At 43.2% G+C, this 26,061-nt stretch overlaps 1 long non-coding RNA gene across 1 annotated transcript in view; it reads right to left on the reverse strand.

Annotated features, from left to right (window-relative positions):
- Nucleotides 1-1,672: 1,672 nt before the first annotated feature.
- LOC308572516 overlaps nucleotides 1,673-26,061 on the reverse strand; it is a 39,479-nt gene continuing 15,090 nt past the window's right edge. Inside the window, exons 2-3 of the long non-coding RNA XR_014001794.1 lie at nucleotides 5,497-5,583; nucleotides 1,673-1,800 (exon numbers count right to left, since the gene is read on the reverse strand). This is a non-coding gene — a long non-coding RNA (uncharacterized lncRNA). The remainder of the gene's footprint in view (nucleotides 1,801-5,496; nucleotides 5,584-26,061) is intronic.

Genomic DNA, 26,061 nt, shown 5'->3' on the forward strand with positions numbered 1-26,061 from the left:
TGAAGGGGAAATGTTTGTGCGTCCTATGGGGTGAATGCAGGCTTTCGCTGAAGCCTGGAGAGCGAGAAGGCCCCTCTCGCTTCCAGGCTTCAGGAAGCTCTGCGCAACCCTCGGGAGACCGGCTCTGAGGGTTGCGCAGAGCTGCCTGCAGTCCCGGGCTCAGCGCAGCTCTGCGCGGCCATCGGGAGCGGGGCGCGAAGTCCCACTCAGCTCCCGATGGCTGCGCAGAGCTGCCTCCAGTCCCGGGCTCAGCGTACTTCTCCCCATCGCCAGCCCCACAAGCTCGGGGGACAGCGGGGAGGCGGAGTGTGCCTTCCCGTTGTTCCCCGACCTGGTTCTTCCAGCCCCACACCTGGGGGAGAAATAATTTTTTTCTTTATTTCCCCCCAAAAAAACTAGGTGCGTCCTATGGGCCGGTGCGTCCTATGGGGCGCAAAATACGCTAAGTCTTTTTGTGGTCCTGGTATGTCCACTCCTGTTATACAGTACTGATAGAAAAGCTTCTGGTTTCTTAAAAAAAAAGTTATTTTAAACATCATCTTCATTTCATTATAAATCATTTCCTAATATTTCTTAACAATTTTGCAATCCCACCACATATGAAAAAAAATGTCTCTTCTGCTAATTTACATTTCCAACACTTACTTTCTTTATTTTTGTACATTTTTGCTAATTTTACTGGAGTTAGATACCATCTATACATCATTTTCATAGTTTTCTTTAATCACCACACTTGCAGTAAATTTTATCTCAGTCCTCCATAGTTTTTCCCAATCCTCCATCTTGTGCCCACATCTTGTGCCCATTTAATCATAACTGATTTAACCTCTTCATGTTTCACTTCCCATTCTAGCAACAGATTATACACTTTCGATAATAGTTTCCTATCATTTTCTATTATTTCTCTCTGAAATGTTGAGAACCTGAACCTCTTTGTCTAGCCCTGCCCAAGAGTCTTGGTTTTCTCTGGCTGGTGAGAATGACTGCACCCCCTTAACTGGAGGAAAATAGGAGGAAGGGGAAGAAATCAGGATTGCTGTGAGAGTTGTCCACCCCACGTGTCAGTTGAACCACCCAATAGCAAATGGGCAACTGAGGCCACTGAATGCCATGGGAGTTATACAGACTTGCAAAGGGTAAGCAGATTTCCCACCCAGGGTGAGTTGTGGTAAGTCATGCTAATAAAAATTAGAAGCGAATTCCTGGGTGATAAAGGTTTGCTATGCATTATTTTTGTCCAAACCTTGCAACATGTCTTTTCTCCCCAGGATTAAAGCAGCTCCAACTAGTGTAAGTCAAGTAGATCAACATAGCCTGTTTCCTGTCTAGCAGACAAGATAGAAGTGGGCCTGTTCATTCATCTCCTATTTGTTTTCTATGAAGAGTGAATCAATAAGCTATCAGCGAACAGAATTGCATGCCAACATCCATGTAGTTTCCCCCTAGATCTAAGCTGTAAAAGTGACATGCTATTAACACTCCTCAAGTTCTTTCCAAGCAAACCTGATTCTTTCCACCCCTTCTTTACATACTGGGCTGCCAAGGGGTGGGGGGAGTGGAATATTGTATGCTGATTGAGCTCTCAGTTACACACTCAAAAGAAGGAGAATTCTTTAACCCACACTTACTGTATAGTAAAATTTGCAGAAAGTAACTCACAGAATGTAAGTACAGTGTTTCCAAGGAATGGAAAAGGAGACAGAAGCTGGAAAGAAAGTGCAGAGAAGGATTCCTGTCTCCTGGCACCCAAACAATCTGCTGATCAATCACAGCTTTGGCTTCACTCACTGTCTAAAAATGCTGAAATTTGGGAGCAGCTAGGATAACTATCTCACAGAAATCATTCAGAAAGTTAAGGTTTGCCTGTAACTTTCACTTTGTCACTTTATTTATAGGACACCAACTTGCTTTTATTTTTTTAAACGAAAGCTCAAAGTCTTCCCTCATGCCTTCCTCACGAAAGGACGTCAGCATCCCTCATACTATAGGGTTTCCATATGTCTAGTTTTTCCTGGACACATCGTCTTTTTGGTAAAGTGTCTGTCCGGGCAGATTTTTTAAATTTGCCAAAATGTCCACTTTTTTTGTTTGGTACCCTAGCTCCCACCTAAGGTATGCCTCTATTGGGCGCACCTCCTGTCATTCAACAGCGCCGCAGCAGTCATTGGGTTGAGATGCTCCCTTGCCTACCTACGTCCTGCCCTCTGCCGCCATTGGATCTGGTGTCTCCTGCCTGCCAACTTGATTCACTTTGGGACCTGCTTTTCTCCCTTATCCTCTCTCAAATGCACCCCCTAAGATACCTCTCTGCTAATGTCTATCTATTGAGTCTCTGCATTTAACCCTCTCCTCTTTTTTCTTCCCGCATCTTTCTAGCAGATGTTTCTTCATGTGTGTGTGTTTGTGTGTGTGGCCTTCTGTTTCAGTGCTTTTGGGCACATGCCTTTCCAAACTGGTGGGCTGATTTATATTGGGTAGCTAGCAAAATACATTGTGACTCAGTGTAGTTTTATTCTCTACATTACACAGTAATTTGAGTACCCATATTTTGGCACATCTTTGTATGTCCAAATGATGTAGTTACATATTTTTCTCTCTATAAGACGCACCAGACCACAAGACGCACCTAGTTTTTGGAGGAGGAAAACAAGAAAAAATATATTCTGAATCTCAGAAGCCAGAACAGCAAGAGGGATCGCTGCGCAGTGAAAGCAGCAATCCCTCTTGCTGATCTGGCTTCTGGGATAGCTGCGCAGCCTGCATTCGCTCCATAAGACGCACACACATTTCCCCTTACTTTTTAGGAAGGAAAAAGTGAGTCTTATAGAGCAAAAAATACGGTATGTAACTGTAGACTCTGAAGTCAGTGGCCTTTTAGGATGGCAATGTGTATTACTTGAAAGTGTGGTGAGCAGGCCTGTTGCATCTTCTGCTGATTGGGGACCAGGACTTCTGCCCCAACGTCCTACCCTAAGGGCATCATTGTGGATGCCTGTTTTTTTCTTTTCTTGTGTGCTTGCTGGTTTTAATTTGATAAAAATATGCCTTTGCTTTGTGCATTTTACTGTAGTTTTGTGGTTTGGTAGTTCTACATTCTCAAGGTTCGAGTTGCATAAAGCAGCAGCCTCTTGACATCCAAAACTGCTTGAGGTCCATATGTGGCAAGCTGCTTGAGTGTGGCCACTGGGCTTGGACATCATGGCACAGCAGACTGTTTTCTTTGGAAGCTTGTGCTGTGGTAGAATCATTTGCATTGCTTGGCCACACAAAACAGCCTCAGCATGATTTTGATTTCTGTTGCCCACCACATTGCAGCTTATTTGTTTGAATGAGGCTTACAAACTACTCTTATCGTTGTCTTCCTGGTAGCATATGCAATCTTGATTTGCCGCTGGCTAAGTATATTTGACACCTCTCCTTTTTTGCATTAAAAAGCCTGGTTAGGACTGATGCCTTGTTCAAATGTAATAGTGATTTTAAAAGCCACAGGCTATGTATTCACTATACCTTACAAGCACATTCTTTCGCTCAGAGAATTCTGGACATTGTAGTTTATGCCTCTCAGGAGTGCAATTCCCAACATTCCTTAACAAACTACCGTGCCCAGAATTATTTGAAAGTATGAATGTGCTTTGAATGTCCTTTAAAGGGGTACATGGGCACAGTGTATGCAGTTCAGGAATGAGTAGTTGGTGGCCTTCCAGATATCAACATGGCCAAGGGTCAGGAATGGTGGTAGTTGTTGTTCAACAACATCAGGAGAGTCACAGGTTCCATATTCCTAGTGAAGACTCACCTTCACCCCTTTTCTAGAGAAGTATGAAAGTAAATGGATACTTCATTCCCATCTATTTTGAACACAGCACATGGGAGCTAACTGAGAAATCCAAGCTTCCAACCTGCCATATGAGAGGTGGTTTGAGTGGGGCATTGCCCTTCTGGCTTCTGCCAATGAGGGGGGGGGGGACTCTACCGCTGGCAGGAAAGCCCAAGGGCTAGCAGGCAGAACCAGTGGAATCTCTGCCTGCGGAAACCCTCGAAACAGGTGAGGGCAACTGCCTGAGTCTCTTGGCTCCACCAGCCTCAAAGGCATTCCTGCCGTGACCACGAGGTATTCATTTACATTTGTACCAATACAGGAGTTTCGTTGTCAGGATGCTGCTGATTGCCCAGGAAATTATAAAAACAAGGCAAAGTTTCTTACAGTGCTTTTTTATTTCAATCTTTACAGAGAGAGGCTATAGAACCCAGCCTCTTGGATAAGGGCCTTGTCCCGAGTGAAGCTCCACCCGCTTCTCTCCCACTTCCTCATTCGTCACCATCATCCTCTCCTCTACGGGTGCTTCTAAGTGCCCTCTGTCCTTGAGCTCTTTGCTCTCCAACTTTTAAGGCTCGCCCGGTTCTGGGAGATGGAGGGTCTGGAATGCTTTCTAGTGACAACATGTCAGCCAGTTGCTGCTCCGGCTCATGGCTTCCCTCAAACCCCTGCTGTAAATCTATACTGTCTTCCTCTTCCTCCTTCCTGGAAGGGTCAGGATGGGGAGGCGGTCTCCACCACTCCTACTCCTCTGCCCAGCCCCTGATATTCATATAGCCTACCAATGTATTGAAACACATGTTCTATTTTTTTGTAATTAGAGCACATTTACTTTTACAGTTAGTTACTTATTCGATTAAAGCCAATTCAATTGTTTGTATTATTATTATTATTATTATTTTGTTGTTGAAAGTTACTAACACTGCTAGTAGCAATATATCACAGCTCCTATAGCCTACATATAGTATTTAGAATGAGAGACGTCATAGTGATCTGTAGTTAGAAGTAGATGTCGGCAAATGTATCCTCTTTTTTGCTCTTCAGAATATAGCAGCCCTGCCATACTACCTCTTGGCAGCCCCACTTCCAATTCTTTCCTTTGAAGCTGGCTCAACTGCTGTCATGATGATGCCAGGTGATTGACAAGTGAGGTGCACCATCTGCCTAGCCTGTCATACTGGCTCACAAGGTGTGGGGAAGTTCAGGATCTGTCCCATCAGCAAGATACTGTTCCCCACCCCTAGAATGGCCTTTGCCTAGAAGAGGCTTATTGGTATGAGAAATGGCCTGACCAATGAATCAGGCACAGCATAAACCAATCCTTTGGAGCACTCGTGACACACAGATTTGCAATTAGTGTTTAAAAAATCAATTTACGTAGTCCTTCCTGAAGGTGTGTTTACATAATATGGCAAACAATGCATCTCCCAAGAAGTTGGTCATTGCTTACTTGTTATGCAAACATCACATCAATAAGGGCTACATTTGGATGCATTCGGGTAAAGAATGAGCCAACTGGCCTGAAAATGAACCAAGAAGTGTCCTCCACTATGTAAACCCCCTGAGCGGAAAGTTTGAAGTTTGATGGGTCTGTTTGAGGAGGCTCAAGCAACCTGATCAACCCCTTCCTGTGCCCTTCTCTCAAGCCCTTCTTCCCCGCCCCTGGTGCAAAGACTTGCCTTGGGGTCCAGTGATGGGTGAGAGCACCACTAGTGTGGCTGCTCCTTGGATGGAAGAGGCACATCCAGCCGTCCTTCACACTTAGTCTGAAATGAGAAGTAGACACCTCTAGCATCTCAACACTCCCCTCGTTCTTGGTCTCTGGTACTTCCTTTCGGGGACAGGCCTTGCAGTGCAGCCCTCATGACTCTTGCAAGAGATTACCGCCCCCCAATCCCCAGTAGCACAGCTTCTGTTTTCACTTTTGAAAGCAGCATCAGGGGAGGCATCACCATTGGGGAAGAGAAGGACCATCTACATGTATATACATCTTTGTGTTCCAGCTGAGAGAGATGCCTCAGAGCTTAGGAAGAAAAACCAGAAGGCTTCCATCACTGCCCTGTGGCATCTGTTGCTGGAGGTGATGGATTCATTTTGCCTAATTTATTTTTTCTATTTTATGCCTGCCGGCTGCACTGGCTTCCAGTCCATTTATAGGCCCTATTTCAAATGCTAAAAGACCACCTACCTGAAAGGCCACCTTCTCCCATATGTACCCACCAGAACATGAAGTTCTTTTCTGAAAGTGCTGCTCCAAGTGGGGCAACCACACAAGTCGTTGCTTCTGCTGGCAGTGACACCCCGTCTATGGGGCAGCCTTTCCAGGAAAAAGGGCCTGGAAGCATCTCTGTGAAGGTTTTTGATGTCAAGTGAAAAGCTTTCTGTTCACCTAGACATTTTAAATAACTTGTGTAGCTTGGGCATCTCAATTTTTACTTTTGGGGTTGAGAACGGTTTGGTTTTATTGTAATACTTGTGCTTTATATGCTTTCTATGGGGCTTTTTGTACTTGGAGTGTTTTTATATGTACTTATTTTAAGCTGCCCAAGAGACTTTCTGTCATCAGCCAGTGTACAAATGTCATAAATAAATAAAATAACCAAGATGGCCCAACACCCGATATATTTGCAGTAAAGCCGTTAAAATGTGATTTCAGTGGATAGGCAGCAAAGCCTGACAGATTTGCGCCACTCATATCACATATGACACCCCTGCAGCTATATTGGAACACACCATTCTTTGTATCGTTGCAGCTATGCACATCTATAGGACTGAGTGCTAATCTGATACACTGCATTTTAAAGCATAATACAGTTCATCGACCAGGCTTACTGAACATCTGCTGTGGAGCTGGGAATATATACTGAAAATTCATTTCTTGCAAGGCAGTAGAGTTAAAGCATCATCCATATTTAGGTTTCAGTCATTAGCCTAAGCACCAGCAAGCCGTGTGGTGTCTTGCTAAGCATGTAAAAAATAGTTCAAACAGAATACAGAAATGTTCTCTTAAAATCCAAAGACAGGACACAATCCTGCCAAGGTTTGTTAATGCACTTCTATATTCGGTGGATGTCAGTGGGAGGCATTTAACCGCATGTTTACAGTCCCCGTTTAAGTCAGTGTCCTGGTTCACATGTCACACTTAGGGTCATAGATCATAGAACAGAACTGTAGAGTTGGAAGGGACACCAAGGCTCATTTAGTCCAACCCCCGTGTAGGAATGATCGCTGGGTTGTGGAGCACACTCCTGCCCGGGGGCAGCCTTAGCTGTCTGCACACATGACCTTGGGGTGTGGAGCACACTCCCCCTCACAGATAAAGCCACAGCTGTCTGAACATCTTGCCCTCTGTCTAACCTCTTGCGGTCTTAGTAGTCTGCCATGCTCTGTCTGTGACCTTTGTCTCCTTTGTCATACATTGTGCAAGGGGAAAATGACATGGTGGAAACAGGTGCCAAAATAACTTTGTACCACCCCACGATCTCGGGACTGGAAGTTGTGTAAAGGTCACAGCCCAAAATGTATCTGCCTGGATTTGTATATTGTGGCAATAAAAGGAGCCTCTACAGAGCTAGCTGGCAGCTTGCTTGTGCCCAGTTCAGCCCCTGCTGAGTCTCTATCTGAAACACACTGGGACTAATAAACCACTTTTTTCTGTGCAGCTTGGAGGTTTCCTTCTTTCTTATTTTTGTGAAAGGGAAGCTAGAGCCACCAGACACTGGTCCATTTGTGAGGTTTATACTTTGGTTCTTGCTGCAAGATGCTGTTTTTTTGTCTCTGACTTTGCTTAGCTTCCCGCCCTCAAACACATGTTCTGAATAATTGTCCCCTGATCAGAGAAATTGTAATCCATCTACAGCAGAGATACCCATGATTCAGCACCTTGGAAAGCTCCAAATGAACAATGTGCTCCAACAAAGAATGGAAGTGAAGTCTTAAGAGTCCCTCCTTCCAGTTTAGTCCAGCCAACCTCCATCCTTTGGCCTGAAAGGACCAAACCCACTGGCCTGAAGGTGAGTGCTTCACCTCCTTTCTGTGGCCTCCCTTCTGGTGATCCCCCTGTACCATGGTGAAGTATAGGAGGTTCTTGATTCCTCAGGTGACTAGGGCTAGGAGGAAGGCATCTGCAAGGGACCTGGCTCACGTTGCACAGGTGCCCCTGACCACTAACCTTGAGAACCCAGTCCAGTTCCTCAGCAGGCAGTACACCATTCCTGACATGGTCAGCTCATCCTTCTCTGATTTTGAGCTTGAGGCCAGGGTTGTGTCAGGGTCTCAGGCAGATCAGCAAGCTCCAATAAGAATTAATGAGCCTCTGGCAGGTTTGTGGTACATTTATTTACAATTAACACTGAGAGAGCAGCAGTGAGCCATCTGCCCTTGGTTACGAGTTGCTCACTCTGAGTCTCCGCCCCTTCCGCAGCAGGAAGTGCACCAATGTCCCATCCTCCCTCCCTTGTACTTCTGTTGCATTTTAACCCTTTCAGCCCTTCTGGAGCAGGGGGAGGGTGGATGGACTTCTCCTCCACTCTCAGATGAAGAGTCTTCTAAATGCTGCCTCCCTTCTGGTTGCATAGCAGCCCCCTCAAGGCCATCTGCTTCTCTCCCCACCCCCCACCCCCGACTGCTGTGAGCCTTCTGAGTCTACTTCTCTATCTGCCGCTGGAAACTCTGGAGGGAGTGGGCCCCAAACTATCCAATTCTTACTCTGACTGTGACTGTAATTCCTCATCTCCCGAGTCTGACTCTTTCCATGTCTCTGACAGGTTGTGACATCCCATGGGGGTGGCAGTTTTACCCATTGAAATGACAAAACATGGCTAAGGTCTATTAATTTCAGTAGGACTACTCTGAATGAAACTTAGTTGAATTTCCTCTTGTACACCCAGGTGATGTACAAATCTGCACACATGTGCCAAGAAGCCTAAACCGTAAGCAGATGTCCTAAGGTTGAGGAGGGGAAATGTGGAGAATTGTTGAAGTAGGAGCTGTATCTGTGGAAGCAACATGACAGGTACAACATTAAGTGCACACTTAGCATCATCTTGAAGACCCTCTGCTTCTCTGCCTGACACCAGGTCTCATCGAGCCCCATCTTCCACAGCCACTGCCCACCATGAACCTCCTTTGTTATGTCTTATTTTGAAATCATTAAGATAGTATTTTAGTTTTCTGTTAGTTATGTCGCTTTATGTTATGTTATGTTTTATTTGATGTTTTCATGCAAACCGTTTGGAGGTTCTTTTCTTAAAAATATAAAGTGGGATAGAAATGAAATGGAAAATGGTAATAATAATGATTTTGCCCATCCTGAATTTCACATCTAGAATTGCCACCAAACAATTGCATCATGGTGTGCAGCCAGAGAAAAAAATAGTTACATGGCTCATCCATGCTTAGACGCAGTGTGAGTACCATGGGGCGGGGGGGGGGGGCAAGCAAGAGGGGAAAGGCACCATTTTTATGCTCTGCCTCTGAACTTCCCAGGGGAACATGCTGTTGAAAGATGAATGCTGGGTTCAGTGGAGCTTAGTCTGATATAGCAAAAAGCACTTCTTATGTTCTGCTAATGGTCCTTTGTCATCTTTCTCTTTTAAGTGGCTTATTCAACATTTTATAACTCTACAAAGATGCAGACTGAGTGTATTTTAAAACATGAACACCATGAAAGAAAGAGGAGGGGGGAAATAACACCAAACAACTGAGAGAAGGGAAAGAGAGGGGAGAAGAAATTGTGTGGATAAGGATTTTGGGGGATCATATTCCACAGAAAAGAAGGAAGGAATCCAAGAGTTTTTCCAAGTGAAGTCCAGATTTGTAACAAATACACATATCATGTGCTTTTGGTTTGCTAAAGTTGCCATCCATTTATCCATGTCACGTACAAAAAAACGGAAGAACAAGTAATTTCTTCCTCAGACCACCAAACCAGATCATCCATTGGGCAACTGTTGGTGAATGTATAGCTTTCTCGTTTAGCACTGATCTTCTAATCCAAAATCCTTCCTCTGACTCTGAACTCTACTCAGGTGGAACAGAGCCTCACTCCCCTACCCAGACAATGCAGATTCCAGGTGGAGAGTTTGTATGTCTGCACATAAAAAACAACGTGGCAGACAAAAGGCTAAGCACAGAACCATTCTAACAGCCTAGCTTTGAATGGGCAGGGTGTGTGGGTGTGTATCTATCTACAGATACATTCAAACAAATACGTATTCCCACACCTTAGTCTGAAATGCAACCACCCAGCAAAAGCTGCACCACATGATTCTTCTGACTGTGGGCTTTATTTGTTATCTTCCTCCCCCCCCCCCTTTTTGTGAATTTAAAATATTGGATACTGGGACCTGTAATGGGCAACAGGGGAGGAATTCCCTGATGGCTCACACACTCTAGGAAATTCATAGTTGGTGGTGGGACATTCTAGAGGCTAAGGATGAAGATCTGCCTGCTTCCTGGCAGGACCTCAAGGGACACCATCAGGACTACACCTGGAATGGAGCTGCAACAACAACTAGGCTTTTGCCTGCCTGCAAACAACATTGTGCTTCAAGTAGCTTTTTAGGTAGGTTGGCTACAGTTTGGTTTGGGTGTTAAGTTGTTTGGGTTTGGGGTTTTTAAAAAAATAATATGTGTTCACAATCTCATTTTTTATTTAATTTAGCCTCTTTTATGCCAGAAAAAACACGTTTTCTTAAACTGTGAACCCCCTGGAGACAGCTCTATTAACATTTAGAAAAACAGCTTGTAAGCCTCTCTTGAGCCTATGGGATGGAGTGGGATATAATCACATTAATTCCCAGGTATTCCTGTAGATTTATGTTACTGTAATAGAAATGTAAAAGTAAGCATGCAGTAACAGAAACAAGCTTTTTAACATGCCTGCTTCCCACTCACATAAATAGCCCATGAAGTGGTCAAAACTGCTCAGACTGCAGATGGGCTAAATAATTTATCGTGTACAATAACTCCTTGCATATATACAAGACTAGGATGTCAGTGTGCATTCGGGTGGCTTAATATTTTGACTATGTTTTCAGGCCTTGAGAAAATAATGTGAATGATTCTTATTCCTTTGGTATGGTCCCCTAAATGGGTAATTCCCCTACAGTGGTGGAGCCTCTGACCGTTGAGGGTCTAAAGAATCGCAGCTCAGCGGGGTCTTGCCTCTAGGGTACATGGCCTGTAGAGGAATCTGTGAACCATCGACAAGGTGGTACATGAATGCCAGAAATAAAATAGAAAAACCAAGATAGTGGTTTGATTTGCCTAATAAGCAACCATGGGGCAAAACCAGTCAAGGATTTGGCCTCATTTTGTTCTTCTGGCTGTTCTTCTGGCACACACAGTCTTATAGCTTTTTTGCTTCCTGCCCTTCTTCATCCACAGCTGTGCAAGTGCTGAAGAAATCTATCAGAGGCTCCTACACCCAGGCTGCAGCTGTTGCTTGTTTTGCTTTCTCAATCATGGACTGTATCATCACCAGCTTCACATCCTGAAAACTGAAAAACAAGCTATTTTAATCTTTGTGGATGCGGAAAAGGCCTTCGATAATATATCATGGAACTTTATGTTAAAAAACCTAGAGTATATGGAAGTGGGTAAGGAATTTTATAATGGGATAAAGGCAATATATACAGAACAGAAAGCGAAGCTAATAGTAAACAACTATACCACAGAAGATATTAAAATAACCAAAGGTACAAGGCAGGGATGCCTACTGTCGCCACTATTATTCATTATGGTGCTGGAGGTTTTGCTAAAATCAGTAAGAAAAAATGAAGATATAAAAGGGGTGTCTATAGGGAAAAATGAATACAAAGTTAAAGCATTCGCGGATGACTTGGTATTGACAGTAGAAGAACCAGTGGAAAGTATTGAAAGAATCTTAGAAGAAATAGAACAATTTGGTCAAGTTGCAGGATTTTATCTCAACAAAAAAAAGACGAAAATCATGGCTAAAAACATGAATCAAGAACTAATTGAGGAAATACAACAAAGGACAGAGATAGAAGTGGTGAACAAAGAGAAGTATTTAGGAATATGGTTAACCCCCAAGAACATTGATTTGTTTCAAAACAATTACTTACCTATGTGGAATCAGATAAAAAGGGATTTGGAGGTGTGGGGAAGACTGAAATTGTCCTTTTGGGGGAGAATATCCACGATAAAAATGAGTGTGCTACCAAAGATGTTATTCCTTTTCCAATCATTGCCGATAATTAAGGGGGCATCAATTTTTAAAGAATGGCAAAAAATAATTACAAGATATATCTGGCAGGGTAAGAAGCCAAGGATTCAGTTTAAGTTATTAACAGATGCAAAAGAGAGAGGTGGCTTCGCCCTTCCAGATTTGAAATTATATTATGAAGCATCATGCCTCTGTTGGATAAAGGAATGGATTAAATTAGAGAATGGAGAGCTGTTAGATTTAGAAGGATTTGACAATAGATTTGGTTGGCATGCTTACCTATGGTATGAGAAGAAAAAAAAAATTCACAAAGGTTTTGAAAACCACATCTTCCGAAGATCACTGATAGAGGTGTGGGAGAGGTATAAAAACTTGTTGGAACCTAGACTCCCCCATTGGATTTCACCATTAGAAGTGATGAGTGTGAAAAAAATTAACATGAGGGGGAGGTGGATAACATATGGAGAATTGGTAACAAGAGAGGGGGGGAATGGAAAATGAAAACTTATGAAGAGGTGAAAGAATTTGTTTACGACTGGTTACACTACTTTCAGATTAATGAAATGTTTAAAAAAGATTGTAAAATGTGTGGGTATGAAAGGTAAAGAATCAAAATTCCAAGTGGAGGGCTCAAGACATTGGGTACAACATTATGTTTGAAGACTGGGAAAGGTTATGGACCACCGGTATGAAATTCACGGCATGTAGTGCCTTGAAAGAAAATATTATGAAAATGATATATAGGTGGTACATGACCCCAGTCAAGCTTGCTAAAATATACCATTTGTCTGATAATAAATGTTGGAAATGTAAGGAGGCTGAAGGGACATTTTTTCACCTCTGGTGGACCTGTCCAAAAGTGAAGGCCTTCTGGGAAATGATCTACAATGAGTTAAAAAAAGGTATTTAAGTATACCTTTCCCAAGAAACCAGAGGCCTTCCTTTTGGGCATTGTTGGCCAGAAAGTGTTAAAGAAGGATAGAACATTTTTTATGTATGCAACAACAGCAGCAAGAATACTTATCGCAAAGCACTGGAAGACACAAGATTTGCCCACACTGGAAGAGTGGCATATGCAATTGATGGACTATAGCGGGGGAGAGAAGGCAAGCAAAATGCGAGGGAGATAGTGAAAGATACAGGAAATTGAATGCAGATTTCCAAAGAATAGCAAGGAGAGACAAGAAGGCCTTCTTAAACGAGCAATGCAAAGAAATAGAGGAAAGCAACAGAATGGGAAGAACCAGAGATCTGTTCAAGAAAATCGGAAATATGAAAGGAACATTTCGTACAAAGATTACCATAATAAAGGACAAAAGTGGTAAAGATCTAACTGAAGCAGAAGACATCAAGAAGAGGTGGCAAGAATACACAGAGGAATTATACCAGAAAGATATGGATGTCTCGTACACCCCAGGTAGTGTGGTTGCTGACCTTGAGCCAGACATCCTGGAGAGTGAAGTCAAATGGGCCTTAGAAAGCACTGCAAATAACAAGGCCAGTGGAAGTGATGGTATTCCAGCTGAACTGTTTAAAATTTTAAAAGATGATGCTGTTAAGGTGCTACACTCAATATGCCAGCAAGTTTGGAAAACTCAGCAGTGGCCAGAGGATTGGAGAAGATCAGTCTACATCCCAATCCCAAAGAAAGGCAGTGCCAAAGAATGCTCCAACTACCGCACAATTGCACTCATTTCACATGCTAGCAAGGTTATGCTTAAAATTCTACAAGGAAGGCTCAAGCAGTATGTGGACCGAGAACTCCCAGAAGTGCAAGCTGGATTTAGAAGAGGCAGAGGAACCAGAGACCAAATTGCAAACATGCGCTGGATTATGGAGAAAGCTAGAGAGTTCCAGAAAGACATCTACTTCTGCTTCATTGACTATGCAAAAGCCTTTGACTGTGTTGACCACAGCAAACTATGGCAAGTTCTTAAAGAAATGGGAGTGCCTGATCACCTCATCTGTCTCCTGCGAAATCTCTATGTGGGACAAGAAGCTACAGTTAGAACTGGATATGGAACAACTGATTGGTTCCAAATTGGGAAAGGAGTACGGCAAGGCTGTATATTGTCTCCCTGCTTATTTAACTTATATGCAGAATTCATCATGCGAAAGGCTGGGCTGGATGAATCCCAAACCGGAATTAAGATTGCCGGAAGAAATATCAACAACCTCAGATATGCAGATGACACAACCTTGATGGCAGAAAGTGAAGAGGAATTAAAGAACCTTTTAATGAGGGTGAAAGAGGAGAGTGCAAAATATGGTCTGAAGCTCAACATCAAAAAAACAAAGATCATGGCCACTGGGCCCATCACCTCCTGGCAAATAGATGGGGAAGAAATGGAGGCAGTGAGAGATTTTACTTTCTTGGGCTCCATGATCAGTGCAGATGGTGACAGCAGTCACGAAATTAAAAGACGCCTGCTCCTTGGGAGAAAGGCGATGGCAAACCTAGACAACATCTTAAAAAGCAGAGACATCACCTTGCCAACAAAGGTCCGTATAGTAAAAGCCATGGTTTTCCCAGTAGTGATGTATGGAAGTGAGAGCTGGACCATAAAGAAGGCTGATCGCCGAAGAATTGATGCTTTTGAATTATGGTGCTGGAGGAGACTCTTGAGAGTCCCATGGACTGCAAGAAGATCAAACCTCTCCATTCAGAAGGAAATCAGCCCTGAGCGCTCACTGGAAGGACAGATCGTGAAGCTGAGGCTCCAATACTTTGGCCACATCATGAGAAGAGAAGACTCCCTGGAAAAGACCCTGATGTTGGGAAAGATGGAGGGCACAAGGAGAAGGGGACGACAGAGAATGAGATGGTTGGATGGTGTTCTTGAAGCTACTAGCATGAGTTTGATCAAACTGCGGGAGGCAGTGGAGGACAGAAGTGCCTGGCGTGCTCTGGTCCATGGGGTCACGAAGAGTCGGACACGACTAAACGACTAAACAACAACAACAACAACATGGAACTGGCCGAAATGACTGGCAGAATCCGTGATTTGGGAGAAGAGACAATGGAGGAGGACTGGAAAAAATTTAAGGACTATTTACAAAAATATTATAAGCTATATGAATGTCAATAATTTGCATGAACTGGAAATCAAGCTCCAGCAATAAGATTTTGTATATTGGAAATTAAGATATAACTATGAAAGGACTAAAGTTTAAAATAATATTGTGTTTATTTTAGGGCAAAAGTAAATTGATAATAAGTATTTTGAACCCAAAAGAGAATTATTGGAAAGTATTAATAACACATGAAACAAGCTACTAATTTGCTGTTATTTTTATTGTAAAGAAAGCAGGGTGAGGGAGACGTGGGGAAGTCCAGTCGGTTATGGAAAAATGTAATGGAAAGTTGGATTTCTTTTGTTTTTCTTTTCTTCTTTTCTTTTTTGTTATCTGACTTTATACTTATATCTGGAAAAAAGCAATAAAAATTTATTAAAAAAAAAAAATTCCAAGTGGAGGTATTGAATAATGAGTATAAAAACCTGTCTAAAATGTATAAAGTGTTGCTGGAGTGGCATACAAAAGATGAAGACTTAAAAGTAGTAATGATACACTGGGCAAGAGACTTTGGTTACAATATACAGTATGATGATTGGATGAAATTATGGAATGAAAGGTTAAAATTCACGGCATGTACTGCGTTGAAAGAAAATGTAATGAAAATGTTTTACAGATGGTATATAACGCCAGTTAAACTGGCCAAAATGTACAAAACATGCAATAAGTGTTGGAAATGTAAAGAAAAAGAAGGCACTTTCTATCATATGTGGTGGGAGTGTAAAAAGGTGAAAGACTTCTGGGAAATGATATACAATGAATTGAAAAAGATGTTGAAATATACGTTCGTTAAAAAACCAGAAGCCTTTCTATTAGGAATGGTAGGAAACGAAATCAATAAGAGAGACTGTAAACTGTTTCAATATGCAGTGACTGCCGCAAGGATACTTCTGGCCCAAAGATGGAAACAGGAAGAAATTCCAACAGTGGAAGAATGGAGAAGGAAATTGACCGAATATGCAGAATTGGACAAATTGACTGGGAAGATTCGATACCAGAAAGACCAAAAGTTTATCGAGGACTGGGGGAAATTTACAGAATATCTGAAAAATATATGTGATGCACAGACAACGCTTGTTGGTTTTGAAGAGACTCTGTGAAATAGTAAGAAATACTGCAAAAAAGAGAGTAACAGGAAAAGGAGTGGGGAAAGGGCCACAACTTTATTGGTTACAGTATTTAAAAGGTATTGGCTTAGGCACTGGATCGAAACAAGTGGGTTCTTCACCAGTAGGTGGAGCCTGTCGATGCTAATCCGACTATAGGCTCACCCCTGCTGTCACCGAGGGTCGTGCCAAGGCCTCCCGCCAAGCAGGCATCGGACGGAATACACGACCCCCAGATTCCTTTAACGGAATACCCCTAAAAATTGAAGGCATAGGCGATGGCCACACCTAGCACTTCCACACAGCGCAACACATTATTCCAATGCCTAACCTACCCACCAATACCACAAAAGTTGTGACGATTGCTACGAGGCAGGTGAAAAAACCAATTAGCCTAGTGCCAAATGGAAAAACTCCTACCAGGCCCCCCAGCCAACCAGGGCGACCAACCTAAGGTCCATAGCAAGGCCGAAAAACCCGAGCCCTAACTAAAGGGAGTGGAGGGTGGGTGACTCTCGAGGGGCGAAGGAAGGAAGAATGAGGCCGGGGGAAGGCTGGCGCTGCAGCAAAATGCCGCTGAACACGCCCCCACCGTGGCCCCCGGTTGGATGGCCACCGAGGGGGCGTGAGCGCCAGCCAGGTGAGTGGGCAGCAGGGGGCCACGCCCCCTGCTAGCCGGAGCTCGAGCCCCGACCACAACCCCTCCCCTCCCCTTCGGGGAGGAGAGTCTTAACAGGAAAAGGAGTGGGGAAAGGCAATATCATGTTTAGAAATGCGTCAATTAAATAGAAATTTCTCGAAAGATTGACAGAGAAACTGAGGGAAGTCAAAAATTGAAGCATGAGTGTAAAATAATTTGTTAACTGTATAAAACTTGTTTGGAAAATGAATAAAAATTATTTTTTAAAAAAAGAAAAGTAAAGTTCTTCATCCATTATTGAGGATTTTCTTCCAGTTCTTGGCTCTTGCTGCTGCTGTAAGCCTCCTGGACAGGCAAAACATATTCCTTCTCTGCTACTGTAGGTTTTTTAAAAGGATGCTGGAAATGGTAGCTCTGTGAGGCGGAAGCTGCAGTTTCCAGGATTCTTTAGGGGAAGTCATCCGCTTTAAATGCACATGGATGATGCTTTGAATGTATCCAGTGGATCTATTTGCCTTTCTGAATTGTTTATTTTTAGAGCAGGGCACCAAAACCTACACAGCCTGATCTGCTTTGGGTTGCCACCCAACTCTGCAGATAATGGGCCTTTTCTGCAATGGCCCCCCATTTGTGGAATGCACTCTCCAGGGAGGTTCAGCTTGCACAGTTTAAGCGCCAGACAAAAACGTTCCTCTTTAACCAGGCCTTTGGCTGATTGACATTCAGTGCCCTTTTAATATGTGTTGGGGGGGATATCAGGTCATTATTGTTTTTATTATGTATTTTGTGCTTTTATATTGTGATATTATGTTATAACTGCCCTGAGACCTGTGGCTGTAAGACAGCATACAAATAAATACAATACAAAACTCTGTTCTACTAAAGTCAAACACTCTTTCATCAAAGGAAATGGCAACATACTACCTCATATCTGCTCTTCTTTGTAAGAAATCAGAGCAGGATTAGGCAGGTATACAATTGCCCTTCTCTCAGTCATAAAGGCCACTGAGGTTTGGAAGGAGGACATCTTGAGAAGATCCTTTCCTTGTAAGAGTCTTCCTGCCTATTAATAACTCCAACAGAAGCGCTCTTGTGTGTCCCAGCAACCCCTGAATCACAACGGAGGAGAAGGCCTTTCCAATAGCTGTGTCCAGTCGAATGGCCTTGTAAAGACCTTCCTCTGTTGGGAGCTGGGTTGTATGTATCCCAACTACATTCTGCTTGGAACACCCAGAGGTCTTCTAATGTTGGATGCAGCTATTTTTCTACTTTTAAATTTTTTTGGGGGGTGCCTTTTGATGACTGCTTTAACATCTGCAACTTTTTAATTCTTACAGGTTTTCTTTTTTGTTCTTTTTTGATTGTTTTACTTGATTCTTGTCAGCTGCCTTGAAATCATTTCAAAGTAAAGCGGGGTGAAAATGGTTTTTTGTTAATCAATATATCACTATTAAAAGATTTACAAAAAGGAGAGAAAAAGCTGCTGTTTGGGGAATTAAGACTCTGGCTACTGTGTTGCATGGTGCCAACCGTGACAATGGCTCAGGACCGCCATACCTCAAGGGCTGCCTCTCCCCATATGCACCAGCCCGACCCTGTGGTGGTCAGCGGAGGCCCTTCTGGGTGTGCCTGGAGGGTGGCCACATGAGAACGGGCCTTTTTTGTGGTGGCTCCCTGCTGGTGGAATGCTCTCCCCAGGGAGGCTCACTTGCTGGCTTCACTATATATCTTTAGGGTTGCCATACGTCCAGTTTTTCCTGGACATGTCCTCTTTTTTAAAGGTCAAAATCAGTGCTTTTTTCTGGGGGGGCGCAGGGGTACACATACCCCTAAACATTTTGTGAATCTAGGTTTGGCCTCATTGAGGGGCAGTATTTCAATACGAGTAGAGAAATGTGAGGACCCCTAAACATTTTAAAGGAAAAAAGCACTGGTCAAAATGTCTACCCAGGTGGATTTTAAAAATTTCGCAACATGTCCGGGGTTTTGTGCTCCTGCCTTCCTCCCACCCCAGCTCCCCGGAAGGCCGGCTCCGGCACCGCGGGCTCCTTCTGCAGCCCTTCCCGCAGCGAGCCCCGCGCCGGGCAGGAGGGCCGGGGCCGGATCGCGGAGGCGGCGGCGCGCCGGGAAGCTCATCCCCCGCGCCGGGCCGCGCCAGCGGAGAAGCCCTGCCGGTCCCGGGGGGCCGCGGCGCCCAGGCCGGCGGTGGGTCATGCCCGCGCGCCCAGGCTGCGGCGCCCCTTCGCCCACCACCTCCCCGAGGCGAGGCCGGGAAGAAGGGGCCGCTGCCTCCCTCTGCCTGCGGGGCGGGGTCTCCCTTGCTGCCCCCTCGCCAGGCGGCTGGAAGAGGGAGACGCCTTTGGGAAAGTCTGTCGGGGGCTTTTGGCGAGCGGGGTGTATTGGATCCGAATAATCAGAGATCTTTTTTTTTTTTTTTAATAATAATTTTTATTGCGTTTTTTTTCCAAATTACAGATAGAAAAGAAAGAACATAGACAGTAAAAAGAAAGAAAAAAAACAGAGAATCTCAACCATTTCAACAACTTATTTCAGAATTCTATCGGACTTCCCCACATCTCCCGCATAATGCATTCTTAACAATAAAATTATCAGCAAATTATAACCTTGTTTCATGTGTTTCTTTTTTACTTTCAATTGCAGTTTAAGTTTAAATCTCTTGTTTTCCATTTACTCTTAAAATATAACATATTGTCATTTTTACCCATTTAAACCTTGATTCTTTCATAAAAATTATCCAATTTCTTATATAAACCACTTTTGTTGCTGGGGCTAACATTCCAAATCATACGGCGTCTTAAGATTCATATAACTTATAATACTTTTGCAAATAGTCCTTAAATTTTTTCCAATCCTCCTCCATAGCTTCTTCTCCCAGATCTCGGATCCTTGCAGTCATCTCGGCTAGTTCCATGTAGTTCATCAGTTGCGTCTGCCAGTCCTCCAGTGTGGGCAAATCTTGAGTCTTCCAATGCTTAGCGATAAGAATCCTTGCTGCAGTAGTAGCGTACATGAAAAGAGTTCTATCCTTCTTTGACACCTTCTGGCCGACAATGCCCAGGAGGAATGCCTCCGGTTTCTTAGGGAAAGTGTATTTAAACACCTTTTTTAACTCGTTATATATCATTTCCCAGAAGGCCTTCACTCTTGGGCAGGTCCACCAGAGGTGAAAGAATGTCCCTTCAGCCTCCTTACATTTCCAGCATTTATTATCGGACAAATGGTAAATCTTAGCAAGCTTGACTGGGGTCATGTACCACCTGTATACCATTTTCATAATGTTTTCTTTCAAGGCATTACATGCCGTAAACTTCATACCGGTGGTCCATAACCTTTCCCAGTCCTCAGACATGATGTTATAACCAATGTCCTGAGCCCATTTTATCATGGCTGATTTAACTGTCTCGTCCTGAGTGTTCCATTTAAGCAGCAAGTTATACATTCTCGATAATAGCTTGGTCTTTGGTTCTAACAATTCTGTCTCAAGTTTCGATTTTTCCACCTGGAATCCTGTTTTTTTATCTAGCTTAAAAACCTCATTAATTTGGGCATAATGAAACCAATCTTGCACCTTACCCTTTAACCTTTCAAAGCTCTGCAACCTCCAGTTGTCTCCAATGTTCTCTATTATTTCCCAATATTTCGGCCAACCGGCCTCCATATTGGGTTTTTTCCGAGCCTTGGCCTCTATTGGTGATACCCACCTCGGAGTTTTGCTTTCTAATAAGTCTTTGTATTTTTTCCAGACCATAAATATTGCTCTCCTGACAATATGGTTTTTAAACATTCCATATGTTTTTGCCTTGTCATACCACAAATACGCATGCCAACCTAACGAGTTATTAAAGCCTTCCAGATCCAGGACATCAGTGTTTTCCAACAAAATCCAATCTCTCATCCAGCAGAAGGCTGCAGCTTCGTAATATATCCTTAAGTCCGGCAGGGCAAATCCCCCTCTCTCCTTTGCATCAGTTAGTATTTTAAACTTTATTCGGGGCTTTTTGCCCTGCCAGACAAATTTAGAGATATCCTTCTGCCACTTTCCAAAACATTCCACTCTGTCCACAATCTGTAAGGCCTGAAACAAAAACAACATCTTTGGCAAAACGTTCATTTTTATAGCTGCAATTCGGCCTAACAAGGATAACTTCAGTCTTGACCAAATTTCTAAATCTTTTTTAACTTCTGACCAACATTTCTCGTAATTATCTTTAAATAGATTCAGGTTCTTGGAAGAGAGATTGACCCCCAGGTATTTCACTTTTTTAACAATGTTTAGTTCTGTTTCCTTCTGAAACTCTTCTGTTTCAGTAGCTGTCAAATTTTTCCCTAACACCTTAGTTTTTTGTTTGTTCAACTTGAAACCCGCCACCCGACCAAATTTCTGTATCAGTTCTAGAACTCTTTTTGTACTAGATTCTGGCTCCTGTAATGTTAAAACCAAGTCATCTGCAAATGCTTTCAGTTTATATTGTTTCACTCCGACCCGTATTCCTTGTACCTGCCGATCCTTCCTTATCATGTTCAGCAAAACCTCCAGGACTGAAATAAACAATAAAGGGGATAGGGGGCACCCCTGACGTGTTCCTTTTTCAATCTGAAGTTCTTCTGTCACCACATTGTTCACTATCAACTTAGCTTTTTGTTCGGAATAGATTGCTTCTATTCCGTTCTCAAACCCCCTTCCCACTCCCATCCCTTCCAAGTTTCTCTTCATAAATTTCCAAGAAATATTGTCAAAGGCTTTCTCCGCATCAATAAAAATTAACACTGCTTTAGTGTTGATGTTTGTTTGTAAAAGTTCCAGAATATCAATAATGTTCCTGGTGTTATCAAACAAATGTCTACCAGGGAGGAAGCCTGCTTTGTCCTTATGAATTACTTCATTTAAAACCTTTTTAAATCTATTTGCCAAAATGTCTGCAAATATTTTGTAATCCACGTTCAGGAGTGAGATGGGACGGTAATTCTTGAGTTGAGTCTTTTCAGTTTCCACTTTAGGTATCAGAGTGATGAATGCTTCTTTCCACGTATCTGGTGCCCTCCCTCCCCCCATAATCTGGTTGCAAACCTCCACTAATGGTTGTGTCAAGTAGTCCTTTAACATCCTGTAGTACTTGGAGGTAAGTCCATCAGGGCCTGGGGATTTGCCTAACTGCATGTTCTGTATGGCAACCTCAATTTCCTGTTGTGTTATTTTACAATTCAAGATTGATCTCTTCTCTTGAGATAATTCTGGTAGGCCATTATCTTTCAGAAATTGTTCTATCTCAGTCACTTCCTCAGGCCCTTGGGTGTACAGTTTTTTGAAATATTTCTGGAAGCACTTTCTAATTTCTCCTGGTTTCTGAATATTTTTTCCTTCCACTTCTAGATTGGTAACATAGTTTAATTTTTGTCTCTTTTTCAACTGCCAAGCTACCAGCTTCCCACATTTATTCGCAGATTCAAAAGATCTTTGGTTCATTTGTTTAATTTTCCATTCCACTTCTTGGTTGATCAATTTCATATATTGTGACTGGTGAAATTTAATTTCTCTTAAAGTCTCTTTTGATTTTGGATTCAGTCTTAATTTTTTCTCTCCGGCTGTTATCTTCTCTAATATCTTATCCTTTTTCCCATTCCAAAGTTTTTTCTTGATCGTATTTTGTTGTATCAGAAACCCTCTCATAACAGGTTTACTTGCGTCCCAGATTATTCTTTTTTCCACCGAGGTGTTGAGGTTAATTTCAAAGTAGTCCTTTAAAGTTTTTTGGGCCTTCTTTACAATCTCTTGATCTCTTAGCAGGTTGTCATTCATTTTCCATCTGAAGGAATCGGCAGTAGTAAATCTCATTTCTATTTTCATAGCGTTATGGTCGGAGCATGTCTTTGGGCAGATTTCTACTCTTGTGGTCTTAGGTGCCAGACCTCTAGTTGTCCAAATTTGGTCGATTCTTGTCCATGACAGATGGGCCTCAGAAAAGAAAGTTCCTTCTTTACCTAGGGGGTTTCTCGTCCTCCATAGATCAATCAAATCCATATTGTCAGTTAGTTCGAAAAAAGTCTTTGGTAGTCTTCCATCTTTGGTCAGGTTCTGGTTCTGTGACTTATCCATATAGGTAGAGACCACCCCATTCATGTCTCCCATCATAATGATGTTAGAATAGTCCAGATAATCCAGTAATGTCTCATGAAGCTTCTTGTAGAATTCTGATTTCCCCTCATTTGGTGCGTAAATTCCTAATATCAAGACTTTTTCTCCTTGGATTTGTATTTCAATTGCCAGGATTCTTCCTTGTTCATCTTTAAACAAAAATTTTGGTGATAAATTCTCTTTTACATAGATCACCACTCCTCTCTTTTTAACTCTGTCTGATGAGATAAATTCTTGGCCTAGTCTTTTGTTTATTAACACTTTCCTGTGAAGCCTGGTCACGTGGGTTTCTTGCAGACAAATTATATCCAAATGTTCCTTCTTCAAAATATGAAAAATCCTTTTGCGTTTTTCCGGGGAATTTGCGCCATTAATGTTCCAACTATACAGCTGTAGAGACATCCTGTATTAATCTGTTGTTGCTCTTTATGGGGTGTCTTCTTTCTTGTCTAAATCCGAGGGTGCTGGCACTTTCCCAGACTCAGGTGGAGGCCAAGGACCTGCTGTTCCCTTCTGCAGGTCTTCTCTGTGGTCGTGCAGAAACTTCTGGCTATCCTCTTTCGTTTTGATTTTAATCTTCTTTCCTGTGTAGTTGAATGATAGGCCTTGTGGAAACTCCCACCTGTAGGGTATTCCGTTGCTTCTCAAAAGCCCAGCTAGGTCAGTGTAGTTTGATCTGAGATCCAGTAGTTGTTTAGGGATATCCTTGTAAATTTGAGCTCTTCTGTCCTGGATCTCAAGTGCTTTATTAAAATGTAGGTCAAGTAGTTTGTCTCTCTCTTGCTTGGTCCTTAAGATGATCAAACAGTCTCTAGGCCTGTCCTTCCTGGCAACTCTTCCCAGTCTGAATGCAGTTGTTATTTTAAAATCTGAATCTTCTTCTATACCCCAGAATTTAGAAAATTCTGCTGTCAAAAAGCCAGTCAAATCCTCTTTCTCAATCTCTGGGATAGAGCGTAATCTCAAATTATTTTCCCTGTTTCTCAGTTCCACCATAGACAGGTAGGCCTGCTGGTCGCTGACGTGTTTGTAAAGCGGCCTTACTTCTCCTTTCAATTCATCCGCTTTCTGAATTGCTTGGCCTGCTTTTTCATTCGCAGCCTCGGCCAATTTCCGATTTTCAGATGTAGCGTCCTTTAAACTCCCAATATCTTGTGAGTGCTTAGCCACCTGTTCAGAAAGTTTAGTAATTGAAGATGTAGCTAGGTCAATTTTAGCAGTTTGATCGTCAACCTTTTTGTTCAAAATTGCAAATTGTTGTAGCATTTCCTCTAAAAGAGTTCCAGATCCCCCTGCTGCCATATCCTCAGTTGTTGGCTGTTCAGCTTCCTTAGATGGAGCTGTTGTTGAGGGTACAGCTCCCTGTAAAACAGCAGGGACTGAAGATCTGCGAGCCTGGGAAATCAGAGTTGTTTGTACTAATTGGCCTTTTCCTGCTTTCGACGCAGCTCTTGTTTTCGGTGGACCACTCATTCCACACCTGCCTTTGGATTCAAGGTCAAACTGTCAAATGTTCCATGAGAAAGACAGGCCTCAAAGTAGATAACCAAGCCACAGAGAGTCAAAACAAAGTTGGTTCTCAGGAATTTGTAAATCCCAAACTCCACTAGAGGGAGTGTTGTTACAGTTCAGGAAAGAAGGAAGAAGGTTCAGTCGCCATTAAAGTTCCTGCAGTTAAGTAAATTAACAATAGTCCTCAAAGAAAACTTTTTTCCACTGGCAAAGCCCTTTCAATATTGTCCCAATAGTTTATCTGAAGATGCAAGATACAGTTATTTAATTGTATCCACCAATGATGCCTCTATGTATCCGTTTCAACTTTGTATATGTATCCGCAAAGAAGCTTTTTACCCCCTGCAAGCCCGGGACTGGGGTTTTTAAAGTTTTAAAAGTCCAGTAAAGGAGAGGATCCTCAAGTAAAATCAACACAGTAGCAGATAGAAAAATAAAAGCTTGCCTTTCCCTTCAGTTACCAACTCCACCAGACGCATGAAACTTCCCGTCTTTAAATCCCTTTTTATTGCTTCCAGCTTGTCAGTTCCTTTGCCTTTGATCTCTAAGCACTACCGGGAGACGGACTTCCTTTTTCTCGTCTCCCGCTTTCAGCCAAATTTTTACTTTGTAGTCCCGAAATTAATACTCTTCCTACTCACGAGTAGATGATTTAGAATCCAATTCTTAAGGAAGAAAGGTCGGCGCTCATCAGCAACAGCCGCGCGGCTTCACTCCCGCAGAAAGAGCGATGAATCCACAGCACCGCTTCCCCTCCGCGCTTCCGGACCCCCTTACGGGGACCCTTCTTCGTTTTGGGGGTCGCTCTAGGTGCCCGCCGGATCCCACGGCCACGAGCTCGCTCTGCTCGTGGTTTATCTTAATGGGTCGTCGCTTTGCCGCAGCGAACGACCCTTTTCTGCGGAGCCCCTCTTCGCAGCGCAAAGAGGACCGCCATTACTTATTTCGCGCCGCCTCCGGAAGTCCGAATAATCAGAGATCTAAGCCTATTTCCCACCCCTCTTGCCCAGCTCCTTCCTTCTTCCCTGCCTTGGTTCTGTGGGACAGCGGGGCCTTCAGAGACCTGTCCTGTCTTTCTCTCTCGGCAGCCTCTTTTTTGCTCTTCCGAATATGGCCCGGCAAAAGCATCCCTCTCGAGCCCGGCCTTGGGGCCTGAATTCTCTTCGGCCTTCAGAAGGGGGTGGGATGTTTTTAATGCATTTCTCTCCCGGCCGCTCTGCTCCCCACCCCTTGGTTTTAAAGTCTATGTGGGGTTTTGCTTGGTTGGTTGGAAGTCACTTTGGAGTGCCTTGGGGCAGATACAGTGACTAACTTTTTAAAAAATATATAACGAAGAATGATCCTTCTAACCTAGATAGGGCTACGTTTCAGAGTGCTCTGAAGAGCAGATCCCCTGTTGCGTAGCCAAGCCATAAGTGGCTCACCTGCTCAGAAAGTAGCATGCAAAGCCGCCCTTTCAGCCTTGCTCCTTGATGATGGGGTGGATAAACTGAATGCATTGCAGCAAGGCAATTGTCTTTATTATTTACACGTTGATAAAGCTGAGAGAAGCTGGGCTTTGCCATT

The sequence above is a fragment of the Podarcis bocagei genome (genome assembly GCF_964188305.1).
Source record: "Podarcis bocagei genome assembly, chromosome: 13".
NCBI classification, from domain to species: Eukaryota; Metazoa; Chordata; class Lepidosauria; order Squamata; family Lacertidae; genus Podarcis; species Podarcis bocagei.